General features: G+C 43.3%; 1 long non-coding RNA gene across 2 annotated transcripts; it reads right to left on the bottom strand.

The window, feature by feature from the left end:
- Positions 1-430: 430 nt before the first annotated feature.
- LOC309400893 lies at positions 431-17,992 on the bottom strand. 2 transcript variants are annotated; one of them, XR_014176728.1, is made up of 4 exons: positions 17,860-17,992; positions 4,287-4,447; positions 2,386-2,509; positions 431-1,907 (listed from the first exon to the last, which is right to left on the bottom strand). It is a non-coding gene; the product is annotated as an uncharacterized lncRNA (long non-coding RNA). The 2 variants fall into 2 exon arrangements; XR_014176729.1 differs by lacking the exon at positions 17,860-17,992 and having other exon boundaries at positions 4,287-4,731.
- Positions 17,993-26,159: the final 8,167 nt, after the last annotated feature.

The raw sequence follows: 26,159 nt of genomic DNA, 5'->3' as shown, positions 1-26,159 counted from the left end.
TAAAAAATCAAATTCTACATTCAGTTTCAACTTTTTAAACCCTTAATTATTTGGTTTTGGTTATATTAAGGCCTCTTTTCCCATATATTCCTTTCTAACATTCTAGTGCACATCAAAAACTGGTTCAAATAACTTTGATGAAGCGGGATGAACAGTTACTACAACCTTTTTATCTGAAATTCCCTTTTAAAAAAATCTTTATGATGATCCATTAGAGACAATTTCCCTGGTTTTTTAAAAATAATGCTGCCATTCTCCTTGTGACTTTCATTAAATATCTGTTTTTATGTTACAGCATATGCTTATGTTTTATAAGGTATGTAAAGAGCCCTATATCTTTTATGTAAAAGATACATAATATATATTTTTATATAAAAAGATGTCTTTGACACTCCTTAGACTTCATGGTCTGCAATAAGTGAACATAAAATTATTTCTTTTTTTGAATATACCACATGTTTTATTTGTAGTTTTCCTTACATACATATTTTGTGGATAATGTATTGACTGGGTCAATATACTTTTTACACAGTGCTAACATTAATAATACAATTAAATATACACAATCCTAATCTAACTTCTACCCTTAACATGTACATTATAATTATAATAAATTCTTTTATAAATAAAATTATCTCTTTCTGTTTGCCTCCATCCTTTTTGTTCCTCTCTGTATTTCAAACTATAAATTAATAATTATAAGTTATAAATAGAATATTTGATGTCCAAACCAAACTGTTTCACCTAGCAGTTTAAAATATATTTTTCGAATCTATTTTCAATAACATCGGTTAATGTGCAATATTTTTAGGACATAGTTGTAAAATGGGATGGAAAATATATGTGTTGAAAACATGTTCTCTGAAAAAAATAGTGCTCAGAACATGAGTTGAGTGCAAACCTAATCATAGTTTTTACTCCAAAGTGCTGAAGATGAGTGGGATGGTTGATGAACAACAGGGACACAAGAACAATCAAGTGGGCTGGCTTAATTATTGCTAATTTCACGGCATTTTCACAGTGTCTTTTTATAGCTTTGCTTGGGGAGATGGAATTTCACTGCAGCAAATGGACTCTGACCTAAGCCACAAAACAAAAGCTAAAAAAAAAACCTTTTTTAAATAAGAGCAGTTCATTTAGTCACCTATGTATGAGTTGGGTGGCTATATAAATTTGTTAAATAAGTAAATACATTACAGCATTTTTAACCATGCAGAACTAAAAATGTTCAACTAGCAATACAAATTAATTAAGCTTCAATACAGAGTTTAATCAAAATAGAAATAGATATCCTGCTCCAAATTCAGGAGAATCAGTGTCAAACTGGACCATAGATTCTTGTGGGAGAGTATGGGGTTATTGCAAGAAATCTATGCCCACCAACTAATCTATATCTCCCTCACTTCAAATAGAGGGAACATTCTTAATAGGGCTCTCAAGATGTTCTTACCAGCTGGGCAAATGATGCCTGATGTAATCTGATACTAAACTGTATAGAACTTAACGGATCATTACCAGGTTTTTTAATTGGGCCTGGAAACTCACCCAATCAAAGGTCGTCTCCTATAGTATCATGTGTATCAATAGGAGGCTGTCAATCCAGATGTGTGATCTTCACAAAATGAAGACAGTTGTAGTATAGTGATATAAATAAAATGGACAGTAGTCTTCAAAGTCTATAACCAATTTCAAGTGTCTTCTTTTTATGAGAAAAAGGAAGACTGGAAGATTTGGAGAAATATAGTGATTGAAGAGTTGCTTAGCCATTCTGCTTCTGACCATTTTGGTTTTGTGTGGGTTGTTTTCTTTGAGCTTTCTTTCTCCTTCCTTCCTTCCTTCCTTCCTTCCTTCCTCTTTCTTTCTTTCTTTCTTTCTTTCTTTCTTTCTTTCTTTCTTTTTCTTTCTTTCTGAAAAAATGATCATTTAAATGGTGAGATTTTACCAACCAGGCTTAGTTGTTATAGAAATTGTAACACTATAAGAAAGAGATTCAAAGTAGGTTTTGATATGATAGCTATATTGTTAAAGGGGACGACGACGACTAAAAGTAGATTGAAAAAATGCCACCTCTTCTAATCCTTAGAGGTGCTGAAGAAAATTCTTTAGTTTGCATACAGTGTCTGGGGAGGGACATAGGGGCACACCTTTCCAGACAAGCAAGTGACAATAGACAATGCCCAGCTAGATGAAGGAATAGTCTAGTTTTACACACTTTGTATGAATTCTGTGGCTCAATTTAGATCTTTTGATGACTATAGTTTACTGTGTGAATTTCACAAGTCAGCCAGAGAAGAATTATCAGGGCTCCATGGACAGCCAGGCCTGGGAGCACAATCAGATCTTCAGAGATATAAAGAACATTTGAAGGATGAAAACCATATGTACCTTGGGGAAGTAATATTGCAGAGGATGATACTATGACAGAGAAGATATACTTCCTTGGTTCTGATAAATGACAGTCTTTAACTGACGACACTCTGAGCGCACCACCTCCTCTGTTTGATCATACCTGAAAGGCAGAAATTATTAGATACAACAATTCCTTAAAAAACCCAGGCCCTGTGCCATGAAGGACTTTACAGGGTGACAACCAACAACATAAATTGCAATTGAAAGCCAACTGGTAACAGTCCAGCTCGTCAAGCAAAGTTTACGTGATGGGCGTGAAATGCCCACTACAGCTTGTACTGATGCATTTGGAATGATTGTGGCTTTCATATGGTTTTTAATGTCAATTCATGTAGAGTGCCTTATCAGTGCATGAATGACCATCTAAATAGACCTCTTTGTTGGTCAGTTAAATGATGGAATTGGTGAATTAGATGAACCTGTGGACAAAAGTCCTCCTGCCTATAGCTTTCTGTCACACTTCAGCAGTTTCTGAAAATCTAGGAGGATCCTCTTGAATGGGGAAACGCAATCCTTTCCAGGTCAACAATTTAAAACCATCCCAAATTTAGAAATCCAAAACAGTCCCAGTCCTGCTCAATGTAATCAGAATTAAGCCTGAGACCTTTCCTTCCTATTCAGATCTAAACAGTTTGCAGACAGTGGGGCAGGACATTTTCACCCTTACAGTCAGGAATGAGATATACAATTAAATATCACCAGTATATTGATGATTCCAAATGGATAGATGATTTCTCTCAATTCATTTCATTGTTGCAGTAGTGGAATACCAAAATTAGGATGGGAGAGCTTCTTAGGAGGATTAAATTACTATAATACTTTGAAATTGTAGAATATTTACAGTTATGCGTGAAATTTTTGTTGGCATGTTTACCAAGTATCATATCTTACATTGTAATGTTACACTGAAAATTACAAAAAAACATCAACAACATGACTTGAAAGTAGACCTATATCTGGTCTTACATTAAATCCTTTATTTCCTTTTCAGAAATATTCATCTATAGTCAGAAAAACAGAAGCAGATATGTTTTCTCCATGGCATCTCCATCTGGATATGCCATTAGGTATAATATTGTAAATGATTTGTGCCAGAATCTAAGAGATTCAATTTGATATTCTTAACAAGAAGAGGGCAGAGGGACCTTATAACACATTTCTGCTACTAACACAGTGGGGAGGAAAACAAAGAAACTAAGCGAGAGTGAAAGCTAATCCACACTGAAACCTATTCCTCTTCAAGTAACACTTATTAACAAAGGGTTAGGCTGTCCACTAACCAGAACAGAAGAGCTGAATTTGTACTTCTGGCAGCGTTATCAACCCCCTCTGATGTCTCACTGAAAGACATTATTGAATAATATCTAGAGAAAATCTCATATTTGTGCACATGCTTTACCTGCAAATGAGATTCACAGAACAGCCTGTCCTGTTAATTATGATGCTACTTATTGCCAAGAATGGAGGCAGCTTCTTTATCTACCTCCTTTCTTCCTCTTTCCCCCTTTCAAGAAAACAACATAATAGAGCAATAATGCAACAGCTGGAAGGAAGAAGTCATTTATGAACAAGAAATACTGGCTGCTTAAAAAAAATAGAAAGTTAATTTTTTCCACTATATGATTATTTCTTACCAAATTTTCCTTCTCACTCCATACTAAAACAACAATAACCCAGTTGTAATTGGAAGATTTTAGCCAACAAAGAAATAATAAAGGTAGAACAAGAGGCAAAGCAAAATTAATAAGGAGAATTTGGTTAAGGTTCTAGAGGGTATACATAGAAGTAAGTAGAAGAAACATTACAACTTGGGCTACAATAAGTCATTAATTTAAAACTAGCAAGGACATAAAGGACAAAGAGGAGAAATAAAGTACCTTTTTTCAGCGTGGGAGGAAGGTAATAGGGAATTGTTCCAAACACCGGAACCAATGTTCCATAGTAATAGTCAATGTATTATTGCTAGTTCAGAATGGATTTAATGAATATACAGCAGTAAAGAGCTCCCGTCCCCCCTTCCCTCGTGGAATATAGTGATCTAGCAGAGAAGAAGAAAAATAAAAAAGCATTATATAAAGCATTTTATTGTTTTTAGTTTTGTTTTTTGCATTCCCTAGAGCTCCCTTATACCACAAACTGAAATTGACCATTGGCTTACCTGAAGGGTCCTTTTCTGTGCACCGCTTGGAGAGTCCAAGCAATGGGTTAATTCAGTCTGCTTGCCCTTTGGACTGAGGAACTTTTTTTCCCTTTGACCACACCTCCTTGTGTAGCCACTCCCCCAGAATTTCGATAAAGCCAGGAACGTGAGGATGGGGCGAAGCATCCAAGAATACAATCCTGTTGACACGAAGAACCTGAATCCCGGACTGAACATCCAGGGCGGGTTGGACTCTCCCACGGTGAACAGAAAAGGACCCTTCAGGTAAGCCAATGGTCATTTTCCTGTGCACCGCTTGGAGAGTCCAAGCAATGGGACATACCCAAGTTATTGTCCATCTGGGCGGGCAGAAGAAGATTCCCGGGATTCAGTTGCTGACACAACCGCCTGGAGCACTCGTCTGCCAAAGGACGCCTCAGCCGAGGCGAAAACGTCCAGTTTATAGTGTCGCACGAAGGGTGACAGTGAGGACCACGTAGCCGCCCTGCAGATGTCAACTATCGAGGCCTGGGTGGCCCAGGCTGCGGAAGTGGCAGCACTCCCAGTGGAATGTGCAGTGATGCCGCGCAGAACCGACCTGGACTGGCTCTCGTACGCTGATGCAATGCAGGCCCGAAGCCACCTGCCAACCGTGGATGACGAGACCTTCTTCCCCAAGGAGCCAGGTTGAAATGAAACGAAGAGGGCCTCCGATCTCCGGAACTCAGCAGTTCGGGCGATGTAGACCTTCAGGGCCCTCCTAACGTCCAGCATGTGCCAGGAGTGCTCCTTGGGGTGCGATGGGTTCGGACAAAAGTCCGGCAGCACGATGTCCTGAGCCCTGTGGAACCACAAGTTCACTTTCGGGGTGAAGGTCGGGTCCAGCCTCAACACTACCCTGTCGGGATAAACCACGCATAGGTCCTGCCGCACGGACAGGACCGCTAGCTCAGAGATCCGACGGGCGGATGTAATGGTGATCAGGAAAGCCGTCTTGAGGGTCAGGTGATGGAGGGACGCTGTGCGTAAGGGCTCAAAGGGTGGAGCGGTGAGAGCTTGCAAGACCACTGACAGCTGCCAAGTAGGGTAGCGATGAACAGTGAGAGGTCGGAGGTTAGAGGTGCCCTTGAGGAACAGGCGCACCCTGGGAATTTTGCCAAAGGGTAGAAGGAGGTCGCCAGACCAGACAGTGGACAGGGCTGCCACCTGGCGACGGAGTGTGTTGGGAGCCAGGCCCTTGTCAAGCCCACCTTGCAGAAAATCCAAGACCCGGCAGACGGGAGCAGTTGTCGGATCGATCTGCAGCTCCTCACACCATTTTGCGAAGGCGGCCCAGGACGCATTGTAGATTCTCATGGTGGAGGGATGCCTCGCCGCTTGTATGGTGCGCACCACCTCCTCCGACAGACCTTCGCCCTTTAGCTGGTCCCCCTCAAGTGCCAGACAGCCAGCTGAAGCCACTGAGGCTCCGGATGGACAACGGCCCCCTGGCTGAGGGAGATCTGGTCTGGGGGAATTCGCCACGGAGGAGACACCGACAGGTGGACGAGGTCGGCGAACCACGATCTGCAGGGCCAGTGAGGGGCTACCAGAAGGACCTCTGCCCCTTCCACGATGACCTTGGTGATGAATTGTGGAAGGAGGGGCAGAGGGGGGAAGGCATACAGGAGTTTGCGGGGCCACCTGCAACGCAGGGCATCCGTCCCCTCTGCCCCCGGGGTATAGAATCGGGAGAAGCGCCTGAGTTGCGCATTGTCCTTGGACGCAAAGAGGTCGACCGACGGTGGGCCGAATCTACAGGACAGCTGGTGGAATAGAGCAGGATCCAGCTTCCACTCCGCGGGATCTATGGTTGTCCTGCTCAGCCAGTCCGCCTGGGTGTTGTCTACTCCAGATATGTGGTCGGAGCAGAGGGACTCCAGGTGAGTCTCCGCCCAGCGGCCTAAGGTCTCCACCTCTCTCATTAGTGACCTGGACCTGGTGCCGCCCTGGCAGTTGATATGCGCCTTTATAGCTACATTGTCTGTCATCAGGAGCACATGGCGCCGATGGACGGACTGGTGAAAGTGATGCAGGGCCAGGCGGGCTGCTCGCAACTCCAGCAGGTTGATGCTGTAGCCTGCTTCTACTGGAGACCACTTGCCTTGTACCACCAGGTGGTCCATGTGAGCCCCGCAGCCGGCGAGGCTGGCGTCTGTGGTGATGACTAACCGCTCGGGCTCCTTGAAAAGGTGGTCTTTGAGAAGTGCCGGAGACACCCACCAACGGAGGGACCTCTTCACCTTCGGTGGAACGCGAACCAGCATGGGTGAGTTGCTCCTGGAGGCCCTCTGATGAGGTAGCAGCAGCCACTGCAATGGCCTGGAATGTAGACGGGCCCACGGGACGATGGAGATGCAGGAAATCATCTTCCCCAGCAGCTGCGACAGAAGGACCACTGGAGCTTGCCTCATGTGCATCACCTTGTGGGTCATGGACCTTAGGCCTTCCAACCTGTCTTGGGAGAGGAATACCCTGCACAAGGTGGTATCTATCACCGCCCCCAGGTGGACCAGTTTGGTGGTGGGAACGAGATGGCTCTTCTCTATGTTTAGGGAGAAGCTGTGATTCCTGAGGGATCTCATGGTGATCTGGAGATCCCGCAAGGCCTGCTGCCTGGATGACGACTGGATTAGGATGTCGTCCAGGTAGCATTGCAGCCTTATAGGCCTGTTCCTGAGCTGGGCCGCCACAACCGCCAGAACTTCGGTGAAAGTCCTGGGTGCAGACGAGAGGCCGAATGGAAGGGCCCTGTATTGGAAGTGGCGGCCGGCATAGAAGAAGCGCAGGAACTTCCTGTGCTGGGGACGGATGGGGATGTGAAGATATGCCTCCTTTAGATCTATAGAGGTGAGGAGGTCTCCCTGGCAGATCCCCGCTAGGATAGTCTGGAGGGACTGCATCTTGAACCTCCGATAGGCGATGTGCCTGTTGAGGTTCTTGAGGTCCAAGATGGCCCTCCACCCCCCTGAGCTTTTGGGTACCAGGAAGAGGATGGAGTAAAACCCCCTCCCCTCCTTGCCTGGGGGGACTGGTTCTACAGCCCTGATCTCCAGGAGATTATTGACCTCCTGGTTCATGCATTCTCTTTTCTGAAGACAGGCTGGGGTGGGACACCGGATGAAGGTCTGGGGTGGGAGGGGCAGGAATTCCAGGGAGAGTCCTTCCCTGACAATCTGGAGGACCCAGGCGTTCTCGGTGGTCTGGGCCCAATGAGAGGCAAACAGTTGAAGACGACCCCCTATGGGCGCTGTGTTCGGGCAGTCACTTGGACTTACGGAACGGCCTGTTGGAGGCCCCACCGCGGCTATACTTGCGGAAGCCGAACTTCTGTCTACTCCTGTCTCGAAAGGCAGACCTGTCCTGGGTTCTGTCCCCCTGTTGTCCGAAGGATCTATTGGGGGAAGAGAAGGAGGAGGAAGTGGAAGGTTCAGAGGCCCGAAAGGACTGCCTTCTGGGATAGGGCGCAGCCTTGCGGTCTTGTTTTTGGGTCAGAGAAGGAAGGACCTTCCTCTTGTCTTTGGACTCTATGAGGAAGGGGTCCAGCACTTCACCAAATCATTTAGACCCCTTAAAGGGGGCGGAAGCCAATTTCATTTGTTTTTCTGGTCTGCCTGCCAATGCCTGAGCCAGATCAAACGGTGGGAGGTAACATTGGACGCCAAGGCCCTAGAAGCAAATTTAGTGGCGTTGAGAGATGCATCAGTGGCGTATTGAGAGGCCACGATTATTTTGGAGACATCCTGGCGGAGACGAACGTCCCCCGCCGGAAGCTTGGCCAGCAGGTCACGCAGCCAGATGACGGAGGCCCTGTTGAAGAAGGACGCGGACGAAGAAGCCTTAATGGCCCAGGCGGCCGCAAGGTGGGTTTTGTGGCATGCCTTCTCTGCCTTCTTATTCTCTGCCTTGAGTCCCTCCAGGAGGTCTGCTGGTAGGGAGGAATTCGAGGTCAGGGCAGCTATGGGTGGGTCAACTGTAGGTAGGACCAGTAGGTCCTCCAAGGCAGGCTCCATAGTATAGAGTTTTTTGTCCACTCCACTGGGGGAAGACTGTGTGGCTGGCTGGGCCCACTGACGCTGGATGAGGTCAAGGAATAACCCAGGGACAGGGACCAGCTCCTGTTGAGGAGTGGGCACGTCAAACATAACTGCGTTGGGGTTGATCGAAGTCGACTCCGTCGCCGGTAGAGCGGGTTTGGGTTTGACCCCTACCCTAGTGGCAGCCTTGACTTTATGGAGGACCGACTTAAATAGGCTGGGTTTAAAGAGACCCATGAAGGCAGGTGCCTCCGGAGGGAGGTCCTCGTCCTCCGACAGCTCTTGTCCCTCTGGGTCGGGATCCTCAAGGGCTGAGGCCTCGCTGACCATAGAGGACTCCAGGGAAGGGTGGCGGACTCGCTTGGCCGGAAGGGGGACTGCCTGGTCGGTTCTGGGGCCCTTTGGGGCCGCTGAGGGGGTATCCCGGGTTTTCATGGCCTCAGCGATGCCCTTAGCAATGGCGCAGGCCATCACTGCTTGCATGCGGGGTGATAACTCGGGCTCCTGATCTGAATCTGGATCTAGGGCCTCCTCTAGGGCAGGGCGAGCATCCCCGGGCATGTCATCTAAGCATGGGTCCCCTGGAGGAGGAGCTTGTTCGCAGGCCCAAGATGGGGCTGGGGAAGCCGGGTCCGCTAGCGAACTGTTGGGGGACAGGTCCTGGGACTCTACCTCCTCAGACAGAACCACTTGGGGATCCTCCCGAGACAGGGGAAAGTCAAAATGGGATGGTTCCCTGCCTGCCTGGCGCTGGGCCTTCTCGAACTGCTTGTCAAGGGCCCGTTGGTGCCTTTCAGCGTCTTTGGCCTCTGCCGCGGACGGGGTCCTGGAACGATGTTTCCCAGATCCTCCCCCTCCGCTTTTACCCATTTCCCCACTCCCCGAGGAAGAGGATCCCTTGCTAGGAGCCTGAGAGAGGCCTGGCCTAGTATCTTGGGAATCAGGGGGGCTGGGCAGCTCCATAGTCAATGACCACGCAAGGTGGTGCAAGGCTATGATAAGAAAAACTGGAGGCGAGACTAGTCTGCTGGGAAAAGGAACAAAAAATTCAAGAGAATTAGTGTTTGCACAATGTTATCTATAGAAAAAACTGTATCTTTGTAACATTAGGACAGAGAAAAAAGAATCCAAAAAAACAAAAAAAACTTCCATAAGGGGACCAGTCTTAGGCCCAAGAGGTGGATTGAGGCCTGCACCGGGGTGTGAGGTCTCTCAGGAGAGGCAGGGAGGAGAATGACTAAGCAAAAACTGGTTTTGGCCTGCACATTACAAGGCCTTCTCCCTGAGCCGGTGTGATGGCCGTTACACGGCCCGGGAACCAGCACCGCTTGCAAAAAGGGACGGAGGTTGGTGGGCCGGCCTGGAGACCCTTGCCAAACCCCTCCAATCTCCAGCGGTCTCCTGCAGTAGCGTGGCTGAAGCGAAATGGCTGCCGAAGAAAGGGCGCGAAATTTTCGCGCCCAAAATGGTCGCCGCAACAGCGTAGGGGTGAAGGGAGACGAAAGCGGCGACCGTGTTTTAAAAACGATGATTGCCCGCTCCTCCCTGCGGCAGAAGTCCCCTAGCAGGCCGGGGAGACGAAAAAACTGCATCTAAAATAATAAACGAGGGGCCTAGGGAATCAGGGACCTCGCCGCTCTAGCCGCGCTGTTTTAAAAGGCAAGCGGCAGGCCTCTGAAGCCGTCCAACGTGGCGCGGCTGAGGAGCACCCCCCTACCTTCCAACTTACCTCCTAGCCTTCTAGAACGGAGAAACTGCTGGAAAGAAGCACAGCAACGAGGAAAATCCAAAACACAACAATAAGGGGAGATTTTAGGAAAAAATAAATAAGAAATGGAGAGTCCAAGCCAAAAAAAAGGATTAATTCAGCTGGAACTCAAGCAATTGCATCCGAACGGGCTGACTGAGGAAAAATTCTGGGGGAGTGGCTACACAAGGAGGTGTGGTCAAAGGGAAAAAAAGTTCCTCAGTCCAAAGGGCAAGCAGACTGAATTAACCCATTGCTTGGACTCTCCAAGCAGTACACAGGAAAACCAATATTTTACAGGAAAAATCAATGGGATAGTTTTTGACTATTTTTAGATGGGAAGTATCCTACTTCAATTTGACCCTGTGATACTATTTCCTGAAATGGGAGAGGGGAATCCAACCTCACCCTATCCCTCCATCTTTGGAAAATACCGTTCCTGTGAGTTACTAATCTATTATTCCAGGTCTATGCAAAAAGGAAAAAATGTTTAGCCACTCACCATGATAATAATAATAATAATAATAATAATAATAATAATAATAATAATAATAATAATAATAATAATAATAATAATAATAATAATAATAATAATAATAATAATATTTTATTTGTTAGCCGCACCCTCTCCCGAAGGACTCGGGGCGGCGTACAATAAAAAACATATAAAATACAAATATAGACAATACATACACAAAAATAGACGTATACGTGGAGGAGGTAGACAGATAAATGGAAACAATTAAAATAGCAATTTAAAATCCCCTAAATAAAATTACAAAATTAAAAAACCCGTCAGGAGCGATATGATCAAACTATGGTTGAGCCAGGCCAGCTACTTGGAAAAGGTGGGTCTTGAGCTTTGCACGGAAGGAGCGGAGGTCAGAGGTAGTCCTAATATCCGGGGGGAGGTCATTCCACAGGGCTGGGCCCACCACAGAGAAGGCTCTGCTCCTAGGCGCCGCTCCCCGGCACTGTCTGGTGGACGGCACCTGGAGAAGTCCCTCTCTGTGCGAGCGAATTGGTCGCAGGGATGTATGGGGCAGGATACGATCCCGCAAGTAGCTAGGTCCTGTGCCATGGAGCGCTTTAAAGATCGTTATCAAAACCTTGAAATGCACCCGATAGACCACAGGAAGCCAGTGCAGCTCGCGCAGGAGAGGTGTCACATGGGAGTACCTTGTACTCCCCATAATCACCCGCGCGGCCGCATTCTGGACCAACTGTAGTCTCCGAGTGCATTTCAAGGGAAGCCCCATGTAGAGAGCGTTGCAGTAGTCCAGGCGAGACGTCACCAGCGCATGAGTGACTGTGCGTAAGGCGTCCCGGTCCAATAGGGGGCGCAATTGGCGCACCAGGCGAACCTGGTGGAACGCCCCCCCTTGCCACGGCTGTCACATGGTCGTCCATGGACAGCCGGGCATCCAGGAGGACGCCCAAATTGCGCGCCCGCTCGACGGGGGCAAGTTGTACGCCCCCGATGGCCAGAGATGGAATTAACTGGTTGAACCGGGGGGCCGGAACCCACAGCTACTCCGTCTTGGAGAGGTTGAGCTTGAGTCGGTTGTCATCCATCCAGACCTGTACGGCTTCCACACACCGGGACATCACTTCGACGGCCTCGTTGGGGTGGTTCGGGGTGGAAATGTACAGCTGAGTATCATCAGCGTACAGATGATATCCCACCCCAAAACCACGAATGATCTCACCCAGTGGCTTCATATATGTGTTGAACAGGAGTGGCGAGAGGACCGACCCCTGTGGCACCCCACAAGTAAGGGGGCTTAGGGTCGACCTCTGCTCCCCTGCCAACACACGTTGCGTTCGACCGGAAAGGTAGGAGCCAAACCACCGCAAAACGGTGCCCCGGACCCCCAACCCCTCCAGTCGGTGCAACAGGATACCATGGTCGATGGTATCAAAAGCCGCCGAGAGATCTAATAGGACCAGGATAGAGGAACAACCCCTATCTCTGGCCCTCCAGAGATCATCCACCAACGCGACCAAGGCCGTCTCCGTGCTGTGCCCGGGGCGAAAGCTGGACTGGCGCGGGTCTAGATAATCATTTTCCTCCAGATGTCGTGGAAACTGATAAGCCACCACACTCTCTACAACCTTCGCCAAAAAGGGAAGGTTGGAGACAGGACGATAATTGGCCAGCTCCGTAGGGTCCAGGGAAGGCTTCCTGAGCAAGGGTCTCACCACCGCCTCTTTCAAGGCGGCCGGAAGAGACCCCTCAACCAACGAAGCGTTCACTAGGCCCAGGAGCCAGTCACGTGTAACCTCCCAGGATGCCAGTACAAGCCAGGAGGGGCACGGGTCCAGTAAACGTGGTAGGTCGAAGTCGTCCACGCATTCTGTCCAAATCCTCGATGGCAACCAAGTCAAACTCCTCCCAGACTGGTCTCTCAAGACTCGCCGCGGACGTCTCCACTAGACCACTGAAAGGGACCCAATCCTTCCGGATTTGAGCGATTTTATCCTGCAGATATTTCCCAAATTCCTCTGCCCTACCCTGTAAAGGGGCCTCCCGCGGCCTCTGAAACAGGAGGGAGCGGGACACCCGAAACAGGGCGGCAGGGCGGTTCTCTGCGGATGCAATGAGAGTGGCACAATATTGACGTTTGGCCGCTCTCAATGCCACAAGGTACGTCCTTAAATGGGCTCGTACCTGTGTTCGGTCAAATTCGGAACGAGAGGATCTCCAACGACTCTCTAGGCATCTCTTGCGGCACTTCATCACCCTTAGCTCCTCGGTAAACCAAGGGGCCAGGGTGGATCGTTGCCGCCGGAGAGGCCGCAAAGGCGCCACCTGGTTCAAGGCCCCGGTAGTCGCATTATTCCACGCGACCACCAGGTCCTCTACCCGGGGGCGGGTCAGGGCTACAGGAGGTGGCCCAAGCTCCATCTGGAACCTATCTGGCTCCATCAGGTGCCTGGGGCGGAACCATCTAGTGTTTTCCGGTTCCGCCTCCCCGCAGCGGGGGGTAGCACCAGGGAAGTCAAGTCGGAGGAGTGAGTGATCTGACCATGACAGGGGAGTGATGGTTAAATTCCCTCCGCCCAGATCACTCAACCACTGGCCAGAGACAAAAACAAGGTCCAAGGTGTGGCCTCCCTCGTGTGTCGGGCCCTGAATCAATTGAGTCAGGTCCATGGCTGTCATGGAAACCATGAACTCCCGAACCCCCTCGGATGCTTCTCCCACCGATGGCAGGTTAAAATCCCCCATCACTAAAAGTTTGGGGGTCTCAACCGCCACTGATGCGATCAGCTCGAGGAGTTCAGGCAGGGCGGCTGATGTATAGCGAGGAGCCAGGTATACTATCAGCAGGCCCAACTGTCTCCCGGAGCCCCATTTCACGACAAGGGATTCACACTCGGACGTCTGTGGCACAGTGGACTCCCTCGGCTCTAAATCTTCCCGAATAATCACTGCTACCCCGCCGCCCCTTCCCTGGGCCCGGGGCTGGTGAAATGCTCAGTAGCCTGGTGGGCACATTTCCACGAGGGGTAAACCTCCCTCGTGGCCCAACCAGGTCTCCGTTATTCCCACGAGGTCCGGCTCCCCCTCCAAAATTAGATCGTAAATGAGGGGGGCCTTATTAACAACGGACCTCGCATTGCATAGCAACAGCCTCAGGCCCTGGGTCTGCAGCTCCTGACCACCTAGAACGCGGGGGTTGGTACAAGCGACCGGGTGTAACCAACACCCACGGTCTCCCAACCGACTGCGAGTTCTTGATCTGTCCTCGTATCTGCCCCTCCCTACGACCGTTGGAATCAAAGAGCCCTGTATTGGAACGATGTCCTCCACCTCCTCCTCCCTTCCGCTCCTTCCACTCGCGACCACACCTAGTGACCTGGCTCTGTCATCACTCCTGACCTGACCCACCCGCCCCCCAACCCCAGAACCCCTACAAATTTTTAAAAAACATTTAGCTAAAAACCCCCTAAGTCTCCGCTTCCTCCACCTCTCGAGATTAATAAATCCGTCATCAAGGTGGGCCCTCAAGAGGGCGGAGGGCCACACCTGCGAGAGGGGGGACTCCCGCAGTAGGATTAGGTCTGACCTTAAGTACATGTGATATTAAAAATTCGGCAGGGCCTAGGATCTGTGCTGAAGATGTTCCGGCAAATATGCCATAGTCCAGTATAGTTTGAAAAAGCCAGGGCTCCAGTGCGGGAGAAAATTATCCAGTCCTAGATGGGGTGGTGGTGGTGGTAAGCTGGTCAGATGACGATCGATAAGTGGGGGCTAGTGGGTGGTCAGTGGTGGATGGCGAGGGGTAGATAGACTATTGTTGGTAATGGGCAAGGGGCAGATGGTCAATCAAACGATCGAGTCACAGAAGATAAGGAGGTAATCCCCCGGGCGCACACAGATGGTAAACAGGGGCAGGTTGTTAGTAAATAGTCAGCAGGGGGGTAGGTGGTTACAGTCAAGGAGGCAGCTAGCAGGAGGTAGATAGCTCTTCTGCCAAGCCTGATGTTGAAGCCTGATGATGATTTCTGGCTTCTGAAACTTTACCTGGTATAGATTAAGTGCTGCATGCTAGTATCCACTCAGCATATTGACCAGTTAATTAATTCAACTTTCCCCACTGATGCTCTTATTATGTGTTGGTTTTCAAGTCTCATAAATCTTTTGAATTCATCAATTCCCATTATTCACAGTCAATTCTGCCTGGTATATAGTCCAAAAGAACTGAAAGGTACCAGAAAGATTTCATCTTTCTTTCTTTCCTTTCTTTCTTTCTTTCTTTCTTTCTTTCTTTCTTTCTTTCTTTCTTTCTTTCTTTCTTTCTTTCTTTCTTTTTCTTTCATACACACACACAGAATATATTACAGGAACACAAGACTGTGTAGCTAGTGTTTCTTTCTCCTATTTTACTTCCCACTTCATGTTTTTGATGTTTTCTGGTGTTATTTCCAAAACAGAACAACAATTTCAATAATCAGGTCATCTTTCACAAGTCATTATGAAAACAAATTCAGCAAATAACTAGATTTCTGGAACTTTCTCACTTTCTCCCAAGGAAGGATATTGGCATAATCGACACTGAGGGATTGAAATGATTTACAATGGTAAAAATATATACCATACATACAGTTCTCATGATAAATGTTCCTTTAAAAAAAACTGAACTAAATATGCTAAACATTTTGGGATTCCTTATAAAACTGAAAATTCCCGAGTGGTCTTTGAGATATATAGAATCCATCTGGGAATTATGGTGTGAACTGGTAGAGTTTATTACTGTACTTCAATTATGAATAATTTCTTCTGTTGGACTTGGCTTATCTTGGATTTCCCCAAGCCACACACCTGCTTATTGATGCTACACTTTTTCTGCATTTATTTTTTACTTTTCATTGCCATTTCTTCATACCATTTATCATTTCTTTGTCCCTCTTTTGTACTAAGTAAGGTGAATACTTTCTGAAATTCCATGTAGCTGATTCATGAAAGCTTTGCTGTTGTGATAAATGGCTTGCCTTCAGAAGTTGTTAGTGCTCCATCACTGGAAATTTTTAATAAGATATTAGATAGCCATTTGTCCAGTCTTCTGCTTGACCAGGGGGTTGCACTATATAAGCCTTCCAATGTCCCTTCCAACTCTGATATTCTGTTATTCTTTAACACTCTAAAACATACTGAAGTGCCTTCATGATGAAGTAATATTTTGTCAAATGTTTTGTATTAGACAAACATTTCACAGAAACAACTGTCATCATATTTTTTTAAAAAAAAATTAATACTCATGATTCCATAATTTCCAATATGGCCAGAGGACATGAATTCAAAATGTTTGCAGCAGTAATCTATAACCTAAGTCTCTAGAATTATATCAGGCCCTGGAACTAGAAACTGTGTCCAAACTGTAGTTTAACAATGGAAGAAAAATTACTTAAACATAGGTAGATAATAGAAATCATATAATATGCATCATTTAAATATGTTTCAAATGAAACCAAATTCAGCTGTCCCTGACTATTGGGGAGCAATGTTACTTCTTCACACACATCTTTAATGCAAAGTACTTCCCCACTGCAGAAAACTTTGCACAGGATTAATGACTTTGCTAACCTGATGTTATGAAGCTTAGTTAAGTCATATCTGAATCAGATATGACACTGACCATACAGAAAAATATTGTCCATCCTGACCTGTCCTCACTAATAATTTGCCACTGTTCTAGAGACATACCTGATCTCTTCTGTCAGGGATCGATAGTTCCATCCATCCCTGATCAATTGACTTTCCTTCAACCTTGCCAAGCATTTTTCTCTTTTAGTTTGCATCACATGCCTGAATTATGTGAGTTCTGCTTGCTAATGATCACCTCAAGGGAACAGTCAATCTTTATTTCTTCCAGTACCAACTGCTTGATAGTGTTTGAAGTCCATAATGTAACTGTTGCCAAAACTATAATTCAAAGAATTTTCTTCTTTGCCTCATTTTTTTTCCTCAGGGAGCAGCTTTCTTTGGCATATATTACTTCTGGAAAAACCATTTTTTAATCTGTTGCAATCTCTGCATTAGTTGGTTTTATATTAGTTTTTCCTTAAATAAAATATTTAAGTTATTTTCTATCATAATGTCCTGGTACATATTGACCACAACATTTAAAATGTTACAAATGGATTCAAATGTACTTTCTAAAGGATTATGATCGATCTCATTTCACCTTTAGCAGGACATAATTATATTCACTATTTTCACTGTAAATTGTAGTTTAGAAGACCATTATGTGATCTACAGTTTATTCTTTTTCTTTCCTCCCTCCTTCCATCTTTTCTGCTTCATTGTCGAGGCTGACTCCCGGTTTATTATTTTTTTATAAGAAATTACTACTTCAGAGGATACAAAACAAAACCATTTGAGTTTTTGATTGAAACCCTGTACAGGAGAAGGATTTCCCTCTTTCACCTCAGACCCCTTTCACAGCAGGAGATATATATATATATATTGAATTGCCAAATGGAAGCCTTTACATAAGAAAAGGCCACACAGGTTGGAAAATTTCATAGCAACATAGAAACAATCTAAAGAAATTGGCTATTTGTGCATTTAGTCCTTTTTCTAGTTAGACAATATAGAACCTTGTCTAAATATTTTTCTATGAGAGCTGCTAAGTTCTAAGTAAGATTGGGTGTGGTTGATTTATTTCTAAACCTAAGCCAAAATTATATTTCCAAATTCTCCATTGTATTTGGGACCAAAAAAAGAGAGATTATTTTTGCAGGTTTTCTCCAGAAAAATAAGAACTTCTCCAGGAATTTCCACAACATATTTTTTTCTCCTGTAATTTAATGAGAAATTATTTTAAAATGCAGGACCATTTTACTTGCTATCACTAGTTCACTAGTCAGACGTTAGTAACAATGTTTTGTTAATAAAGTTTGCAACTTTGTGATAAAGACAAAAGAAAAAAATACATTAAGAAATGCAGATATAAATGCAAATAAATAAATAAATTTACCAAAACATTCAAAGTATTTAGTCAGAGCTCATCTTCTAGTCAAGTATCATGTATTTTATTGCCTACGTGATCCATGATCTTCTCACCAAATTTTTGAAACACTGTAAAAGGTACAAAAAATAAATAAACAAAATATCAAGACATTTCAATTAGATTAAATTGCATGAGATTTTAAATTGTTTTATTAGGGGAATGACAACCATTGCCTGTTATTAGACTGTCAAATTCTCATTTAAATGTTGAAAATCTGGGTACAAATCTTTTAAGTGTTCAGTCATGATTATGGTATTAAATTAAATGTCAACCACTATTTTTTGACAGTATCATTAGCTTTTAACAGCAATGAAATAGGTGCTAAATTAGCATCCTTATGTTATCAATATTTGCACTTTGAATTTGCTAGGTAGATTATGGCCAGATGGAAAAAAAATATTCAGTTAATTTTCTTTTTAAAAATGAGAATATTTTTCTCATTTTTAAACATTTCATCATATACAAATAGACTATATGAAAGTAAAGTCAGAAGGGGAAAAAGCTGAGGGAAAACCAAATTAACATATATATTATTTTACTTTTAAGAGGGCAAATAGGAATGGGGACAAGATTAATTATGTCAGTCTTGTTAGAAATAAAAATATGCAAGGTTTGAGTATAATAGATGGAAGAAAAAGTTCCTTTATTTGATGGAATAAAAAGTTGCAAATCGTAATGATTTTCTAAAATCTGCCCTTTTCTGAAGAACTAATTGTGAATAGAAAAAAAAAGGCTTTCTTGATTAAGTACTTTATCCTATATCAGTGATGGCTAACCTTTTTGTTGTCGTGGGCTGAAAGCGTGTACAACCATAATGCAATCTGCGTGTGAACCTCCCTATGCGCCCCACACCCTACATGTGCATGTGATCCCCCATTCTCCCCTTGCCCCCGTGCATGCCTGCATGACCTCTGCAATCCCCCTGCCCCCCACACATGTGCATGCAACCCTGCACATGCCCCCATGAATGCATGCACATCTGCATGCCCCTACCCCCCATGCATGCACAGCAGAGAGTCAAAAACCAGCTGGCCAGTGGAAAATAAGCGCACATACGTGGCTGGGAATTTTAATCAAGCCAGTCTAAAGTCTGTTCTCCCTAGGTTTGTGCAGTATGTACAGTGTACCACCAGAGTAAGAATACTCTAGACCATATATACTCAAACTTAAGACAGGCATATAGAGCAATCCCCCTCTCCCATCTGGGTATGTCTGACCACATCTCTCTGCTACTGTGCCCAAAGTATATCCCTCTTGGGAAAAGGATACGACCAGTCTTGAAAACTGTCAAAAACTGGCTGGAGGGAGCACTCTGCCAGTTGCAGGACTGCTTTGAGACTATTGAGTGGAGTATATTTGAACATTTGGAGCTGCAAGAATTCACTTACACTGTACTCTCATACATTAAAACATGCACAGAAAATGTAACAGTGAATAAGTGCATCAGAGTTTATAGTAATTGTAAACCCTGGATGTCAGCAGAGATACACAATCACTTCTGAGAGCCCGAAACTCCACCTTCAAGGCAGGAAACGAAGACAAATACAATGAAGCCAGGGCAAACTTGAGAAGAGGCATTAAGGTGGCTAGACAGAAATACAAATAAAAGGTAGAGAAGTATCTGGAAGATAATAACTCAAGACAGGTGTGGCAGGAGCTACAACACCTAACCAACTATAAGGGCAATATGAAAAAAATAGCCAATGCTAATGCCCTGCTAGTAGAGGAGCTAAATAGCTTCTTGCCCGCTTTGAGGTCAAAAGATCAGTCTCTATGGCTCTAGCCCAACTATGTGTAACCTCCAGCCACTCACCCTGGATGAATATCAAGTGAGAGCTGAGCTGAAGACTGTAAATCCCAACAAAGCTGCAAGTCCAGATGGGGTGTTGGGGAAAGTGGTAAAAACCTGTGCTGACCAATTAACAGGGGTCCTGACAAGGATTTTTAACTTCTCCCTGCAGCAGGCTAGAGTCCCATCATGTTGAAAGCAGCCACTTTTATCCCAGTTCCGAAGAAAGCAGACATAAACAGCCTGAATGACTATAGGCCCATTGCACTGAAGTCTGTAGTGATGAAGTGCTTTGAGAGACTGGTCCTACAACACCTCAGATCCTGTCTTCCACCAAATTTTGATCAACACCAGTTTGCTTATAGAAGCAACAGGTCGACAGGGGACGCCATCACCACTGCTCTACATACTGCACTGAGCAACCTTGAGAAATCTGGGAATTATGTCAGGATGCTTTTTATAGACTATAGCTCAGCCGTTAACACCATCTTACCAAGAATTGTCATTGAAAAATTGACTGACATGAATTTCCCTTCCCTCACTTGTGAATGGATCAAAGACTTCCTGATGGATCATCCACAAACAGTAAGGGTTGGGTCCTTTACATCTTCCATGCTGACGCTCAGCACAGGCTCCCCTAAGGGCTGTGTGCTCAGCCCCTATCTGTACTTGCTGTATACATATGACTGCATATCATCTGATCCATCCAACATCATAATAATGTTTACAGACGACATAATGGTGCTGGGTCTCATAACTGGAGGGGACGAATCAGCATACAGGGAAAAAGTCCAGAAGGTATCCGCATGGTGCTCAAGAAACATCTAAATCTTAGTAAGACAAAGGAGATGGTGCTAGATTTCCAGAAGCACAGAGAGGAACCTGCCCCACTGTATATCGAGGGGGGCTGGGTGGAGAGGGTTTCCTCTTTTAAATTCTTGGGAGTGCTTATTAGTCAAGATCTCACCTGGAAAAACAACATGTCTTTGGTGACTGGAAAGGCCCAACAGAGACTTCATTTCCTTACAGTCCTGCGAAAAAAGGTGGAACAACGGCTGATGACCTCTTTCTATCGGTCCACCATAGAAAGTGTCCTCACATATTGCATTACAGCAGTGTTTCTCAAACTTGGCGACTTTAAGTCCTGTGGACTTCAACTCCCAGAATTCCCCAGCCAGCTATGCTGGCTGGGGGATTCTGGGAGTTGAAGTCCACAGGACTTAAAGTCACCAAGTTTGAGAAACACTGCATTACAGTATGGTATGCTGGTTTAACAGCTGCAGACAGGAAGGCACTACAGAGAGTGATCAATTCGGCACAAGAAACCATTGGTTGTCCTCTGACACCACTGGATGACATCACCAGATCTCGCTGCTTTAGCAGAGTAAGGAAGACACTCAGAGATGATTCACACCCTGGTCAGTGTCTCTTTGCACTTCTACCATCAGGCAGAAGACATCAAAGTATAGCCAGCCGAACAAACAGGTTTAAAGATAGTTTCTATCCTTGGGCTGTGAGACTTATAAATATAACCACAATCGCTCCATGCACACACTAGTTTTTTTTCTTTTTCTTTCTTTTTTCGTTTCTGTTATAATTTTACACCAGTGAGGTTAAAACCAATTTTGTTGTATTTAAGTACAATGACAATAAAGATTATATTTATACTTATAGAGCTGAGCTGGAATGACAGTTCGCATATCTGCAGAGAGTGCTCTGCATGCCACTTGTGGCAAGATTACCATAGGTTTGCCATCGTGTTATTATTCGTCTAGCAGAAATGTTTTGTAACATTGCTTTTTGTAATACCTTGAAATTTCATTACTGATTTATAGGGTTTTTTGGGGATATTATATCTCATTTACAACTACTGTTTTTGCACAGTCTCACGTTATTGTTGTCATTGTCTCATATGCAACTATGTTCATTGTATAGCTTTGGCATGATTCTCTCTCAGTAAGCATTTTATCACATCATTTCTATTTTTCACAACGACATTCTATTGCTTGAGGAATATTAGCAAGAAAGATCACAGATCCAGTCCATGCGTTATTACTATGTTCCAAAGATCATCTCTTTTCATTGATTCATCATTGCCAATTCCCTTGAAGGGATAAAGTATCAAAAAGATTCAAACAAATCTTATATGTTTTTCATGTTTGATGAAAATATTATTAAAATTGAGTCAGGCAGTAAAAGTCTACAATTTAATCTAAATAATACGCTCTGTGACACAATGTCAAATTGTTTTTATGTAAAAAATGGAAGGACTCATAAAAACTAAAGAATGATACATTTAACACAATATGACAGAATAAATTACGTAACCCCAAGAATGTACCACTTCATTAGAAATTTATAGGCTACCTTTATTTCAACTGAATTTTTAAAAAGCATCAGGTAATACTTTGAAGAAAGATAAATCCAAACAATGTGGCATTGAATGAAACTGAACAAAAAACAAAATGGTAATAGATTTACTTATATGAGAAGCATATGAGGTTTTCTTTAAAAATATAGTTCATTCATGCATTTCATTGTCTTTGTCTATGTATTATTTCTTTTTTGAAATCAAAATAATTTTCCTCATTCTGTAATTTATTTCTTCATTTTCAGGATTCTGTGCTCACTGACCATGCTCAGACCACAGTAAGCTCGTTTGGTTCTTTTTCCTTTAAAATTTGTTCTCTGAAATGAGGGAAGGAGCATGAGGCAGTGATGGTGGCAGTGCAGGGGTTTGCAGGAATTGTGGCAATAGAGGGGGAGGGCAGTGGCAGCCCTATTGATTCGGTTCTTGGAAAAATTAAATGCCCATCCTGACTTAGACTCATAATTCCTTCTTTGAGGGGCAGTTGTGATTATAAGTACTTTGCTCAATTTTGTATTGTGCATCAGCTGTGCATAGATAAAGGGATCAAAGGACTCTATTCATGATTACTCTGTCCTAATCATCGGCTACTTGGATTCCTGTAATGTAATCTACATGGGGCTGCCCTTGAAGATTATCTAGAAGCAGTACTCGCTGTGATGTGTGCCTGTATAGAAACGTACATTATATCTCTGCTCTTGAACTGCATTGGTTACCAGTCTGTTTGTAGGTCAAATACAAGGTGACGTATTTAATCTCTAAAGTGCTACATGGCATGGGACCAGATTATTGGAAAGGACTGGATTTTCCTGATTACATATACCTACCCCCCACACCCAGATCCAGCAGAAAGGAGATACTGCAGGTCCCATTGGCTAAGAAACTTTGTGGGATAGTAGGTGGAGGGCTTCTTTCAGTTATGAGTCTTATGATCCCACTTTATGGAACATTTTTCTGCCTGAATTGAGACTGGCTTCCTCTTTTTAACTTACCAGAAGTTGCTCAAGACATGATTGTGTTTTCAATTTTGAAGACCCAGGGGACCCATTGAGATGGCTCCAATGTGATTAACATCTGGCTATTCACCTAATCTCATTATTTGGTTTTAATACTGTGCCTTTTATCATTTTAAAGTTTTTAATATTCATACTATTAAATATTAATTTGCATGCTGTAATTGTTTTAACTTTGTTGATAAAATAATTTGTGACAAGTGATAAATATGATGACTAAATTAATAAACAAGGAAGAGCAGCTGGCAGGGGTGGCCAAAAGAGACATTGCACAGATACCCATTCCTGATCAGAAAGCCCTCCAGTCAATCACTTGTGCCCTAATCACCTCACAAATACAGTGAGTTCTACATGAAGGTGCTATTAAAGATAAACTAGTCCAGATTGCAGTGAAATGGACAGTTATGGGCATGCTGCAATTTGCCCGTGTGTTATAAGTGCTCTGCAAGTTGCACTCATTACAAGTCAACTTCTGGATGCAATTCAGAATACTAGTTGCTGCCTTCAAAGTCTTTCAATAAATAAGTTTGGTTATTTGAGGGACTGGATATTTCCAACAGGCTCTGTTCATCTGTGATATCAGGAAAAGTAAGCGGGACTTCGAATCTTTTTGATTAAACAATATCATGTTCCATGCTCTAGGAAGCATGCCTTCTCTATCACAGCACCTGCCCTTGGAACAGACTCCCCCCAAGACATTTTATTTATTGTCCAGTAAAGTGTTTATCTTCTGAATAGATTTGACTTCTTTATTTTTTATTTTACTTTTAAGTGCAAATTGCCCAGAGTCATTTGTAGTTGGACAGCATCAAAATTGTTTAACTGCATAAACAAACAGCATAAAAGAAAGCCAGAGAAGCCACAGAAACATCAGAAAAGCTGACTTTCTATGGTTTAAGCTATAATTTGCATTTATCTTGAATGCAAGATAATTACTACATTCTTCTAAGATCCATCACTAAAAAAGGTCATTGACAGTTATAAGTGATAAATAAATCAAACTGAACGTTTCTCCACAAGTAAAACTTTATTATATGTTTTCTTTTCTATCTGATAGTCAACATTTCATGGATCTTGAGCATGCTCTGACTGAATTTGGTTTTTTCGGAGAAAGGAAGGGGGAGGGGAAGTGTTGGGTGTTTCTTATTCCTTAGTATTTTTAAGGAACTATTATTAGTAATATATAAATCTGGGAATTCTACTGAGTATGCTAAATATCTTTTTTTCTCCAGTAGCCCCATTTATTTGTAATTTTCTCAGCACTCAACACTCAAGTTGATTATTAACAGGAATAAAATGGTTTCTGATAATGCAACAGCTGCTATTTTATGTAAATACAGGTTATGTGGTAAACCATAGAAATCATGATAGCCATCAATCTATTTTATGGCAACTGGCTGAGACTAAGCAGAATTAATAGAATTGCCTGTGAGAGTTAATAAAGCCTGTTGAATAATTTTGTTCCTCATATATTCCTATAAATGTGTGCAGACTCATATATTCTCAGTGCTTAGAATTTCTTTAGTCGTGACTAAATGAGAAACAAGAAATCTCATTCTTGGAACCAACTCATAAAACATCACACAGAGAATGTCAAATCCTAATTTTATTATATAGTTTAGCAATCCCACCAACAGTGTGCATTTTAATATAGCCTTTATTTATGATATTTCTGTCTGCAAATTTTCAGTATGAAGCATGAAAATAAATGAAGCTTAAAGTTTAATGCAGATTAAATCTTGCTCATCAGAAAATTCTCCTCTGCTAGAATTGGAAAATAATTTCCCTCTAGACATCACTAAGATTATTTGAGGTTTTGTTCCTAGTCAATCCTTGGTGAAGTGAATATGAACAAAAATAAAATAGGCAGAGAAATTAGTTATGTGATTTTGGATCAGTTCCTCTTTGTCAACCCACTTCATCCTCACAGGATTCTGATTGGGAAGAAAACAGGAAAAGAAAGTGTTATGTTAGTCACCTTGAATAATAAAAATACAGAGAGTTATTAATTAATGTTATCTTTTCTAGCAAAGAAAAAAATCTAACTCTTGAAAATGTATAAAGTGGTCAAAAATCCTGTTTCCCTGCTTTGTCTTCCCAAAGAAATGTCCCATTTGCTCAGCCTAAGAAGCAATACATCGTGAGAAATTTGGACTTTCATGAGTGTAGAGGACCTGGGCAAAAAATTACAAGCCCTGGCCATTTCAAGTATGCTCAGAAGAAATAACGCCCTCCTCCCTGTCAACTAATGTTTGGATTTTATTTTTAGTAAAAATCCAAAGACAAATATATTAGAGTGGAAAGTTTCCTGTTACTAGTTGGCAAACAATGGTTTTTAAATTGACCTACAATTCTTAATCTAAAGCAGGAGCTAGACCAGTGGATTATCTGAACAATTGTAGGTTGTAGATAATATAGAAGCCGCCAACATTATCTTTTCATGAAATCAGTGATCTACATTGACTCATTTATTTTAAACCCTTGACTCTCAATCTGATCTCCCAGAAGGTCAAGGATTGACATTAAATGAGTGTTTGTTAATGAAAATAAGTGATGGGTGTATTACTATCAACTCTATGCGAATCCATCAATAATTCCAAAGTTTTATTTTCAGTCCTATATTTTGGATAATGTCATTATCATAACATTTGGATGCTTCTGGTAAGATGGGTTTGTTTCCAAAATCACTTTACATCTTTAATCATGAAAAAATGCTATAATCCACCCACTTCCTTGGCATGAATAAATTGATAACCAATCTTTCCCTAAGCAATTTATTTTCATGGTTTGTTTCCATCTTTTAAAGTTTGTTAAATAATTAAAATTGACTCATTCCTGCTTGAAACTATTATTGAAATAGATTATTGTCAAGTGAGATGGATCAAATAAAGTATATGGGTAAAAACAACGTTTCTGGTGGATACAATGTTTGCTTTGAAAAATTATATAAGACTAATTAGCTAACATTAATTAGTTGCCACTATTGGAGTATTAGAGAATGAACTGTTCTTTCAAGTTTTGTTGAATTAAGTTGATGTAGTTGAAGTAAATATGTTTAGGACTTAACTATTTGAAAAGTTCTTCTTTCCTCTTATTG

Source organism: Natrix helvetica, assembly GCF_964273705.1.
Source record: "Natrix helvetica genome assembly, chromosome: Z".
Classification (NCBI taxonomy): domain Eukaryota; kingdom Metazoa; phylum Chordata; class Lepidosauria; order Squamata; family Natricidae; genus Natrix; species Natrix helvetica.
This window is presented reverse-complemented; position numbering and strand designations above follow the sequence as displayed.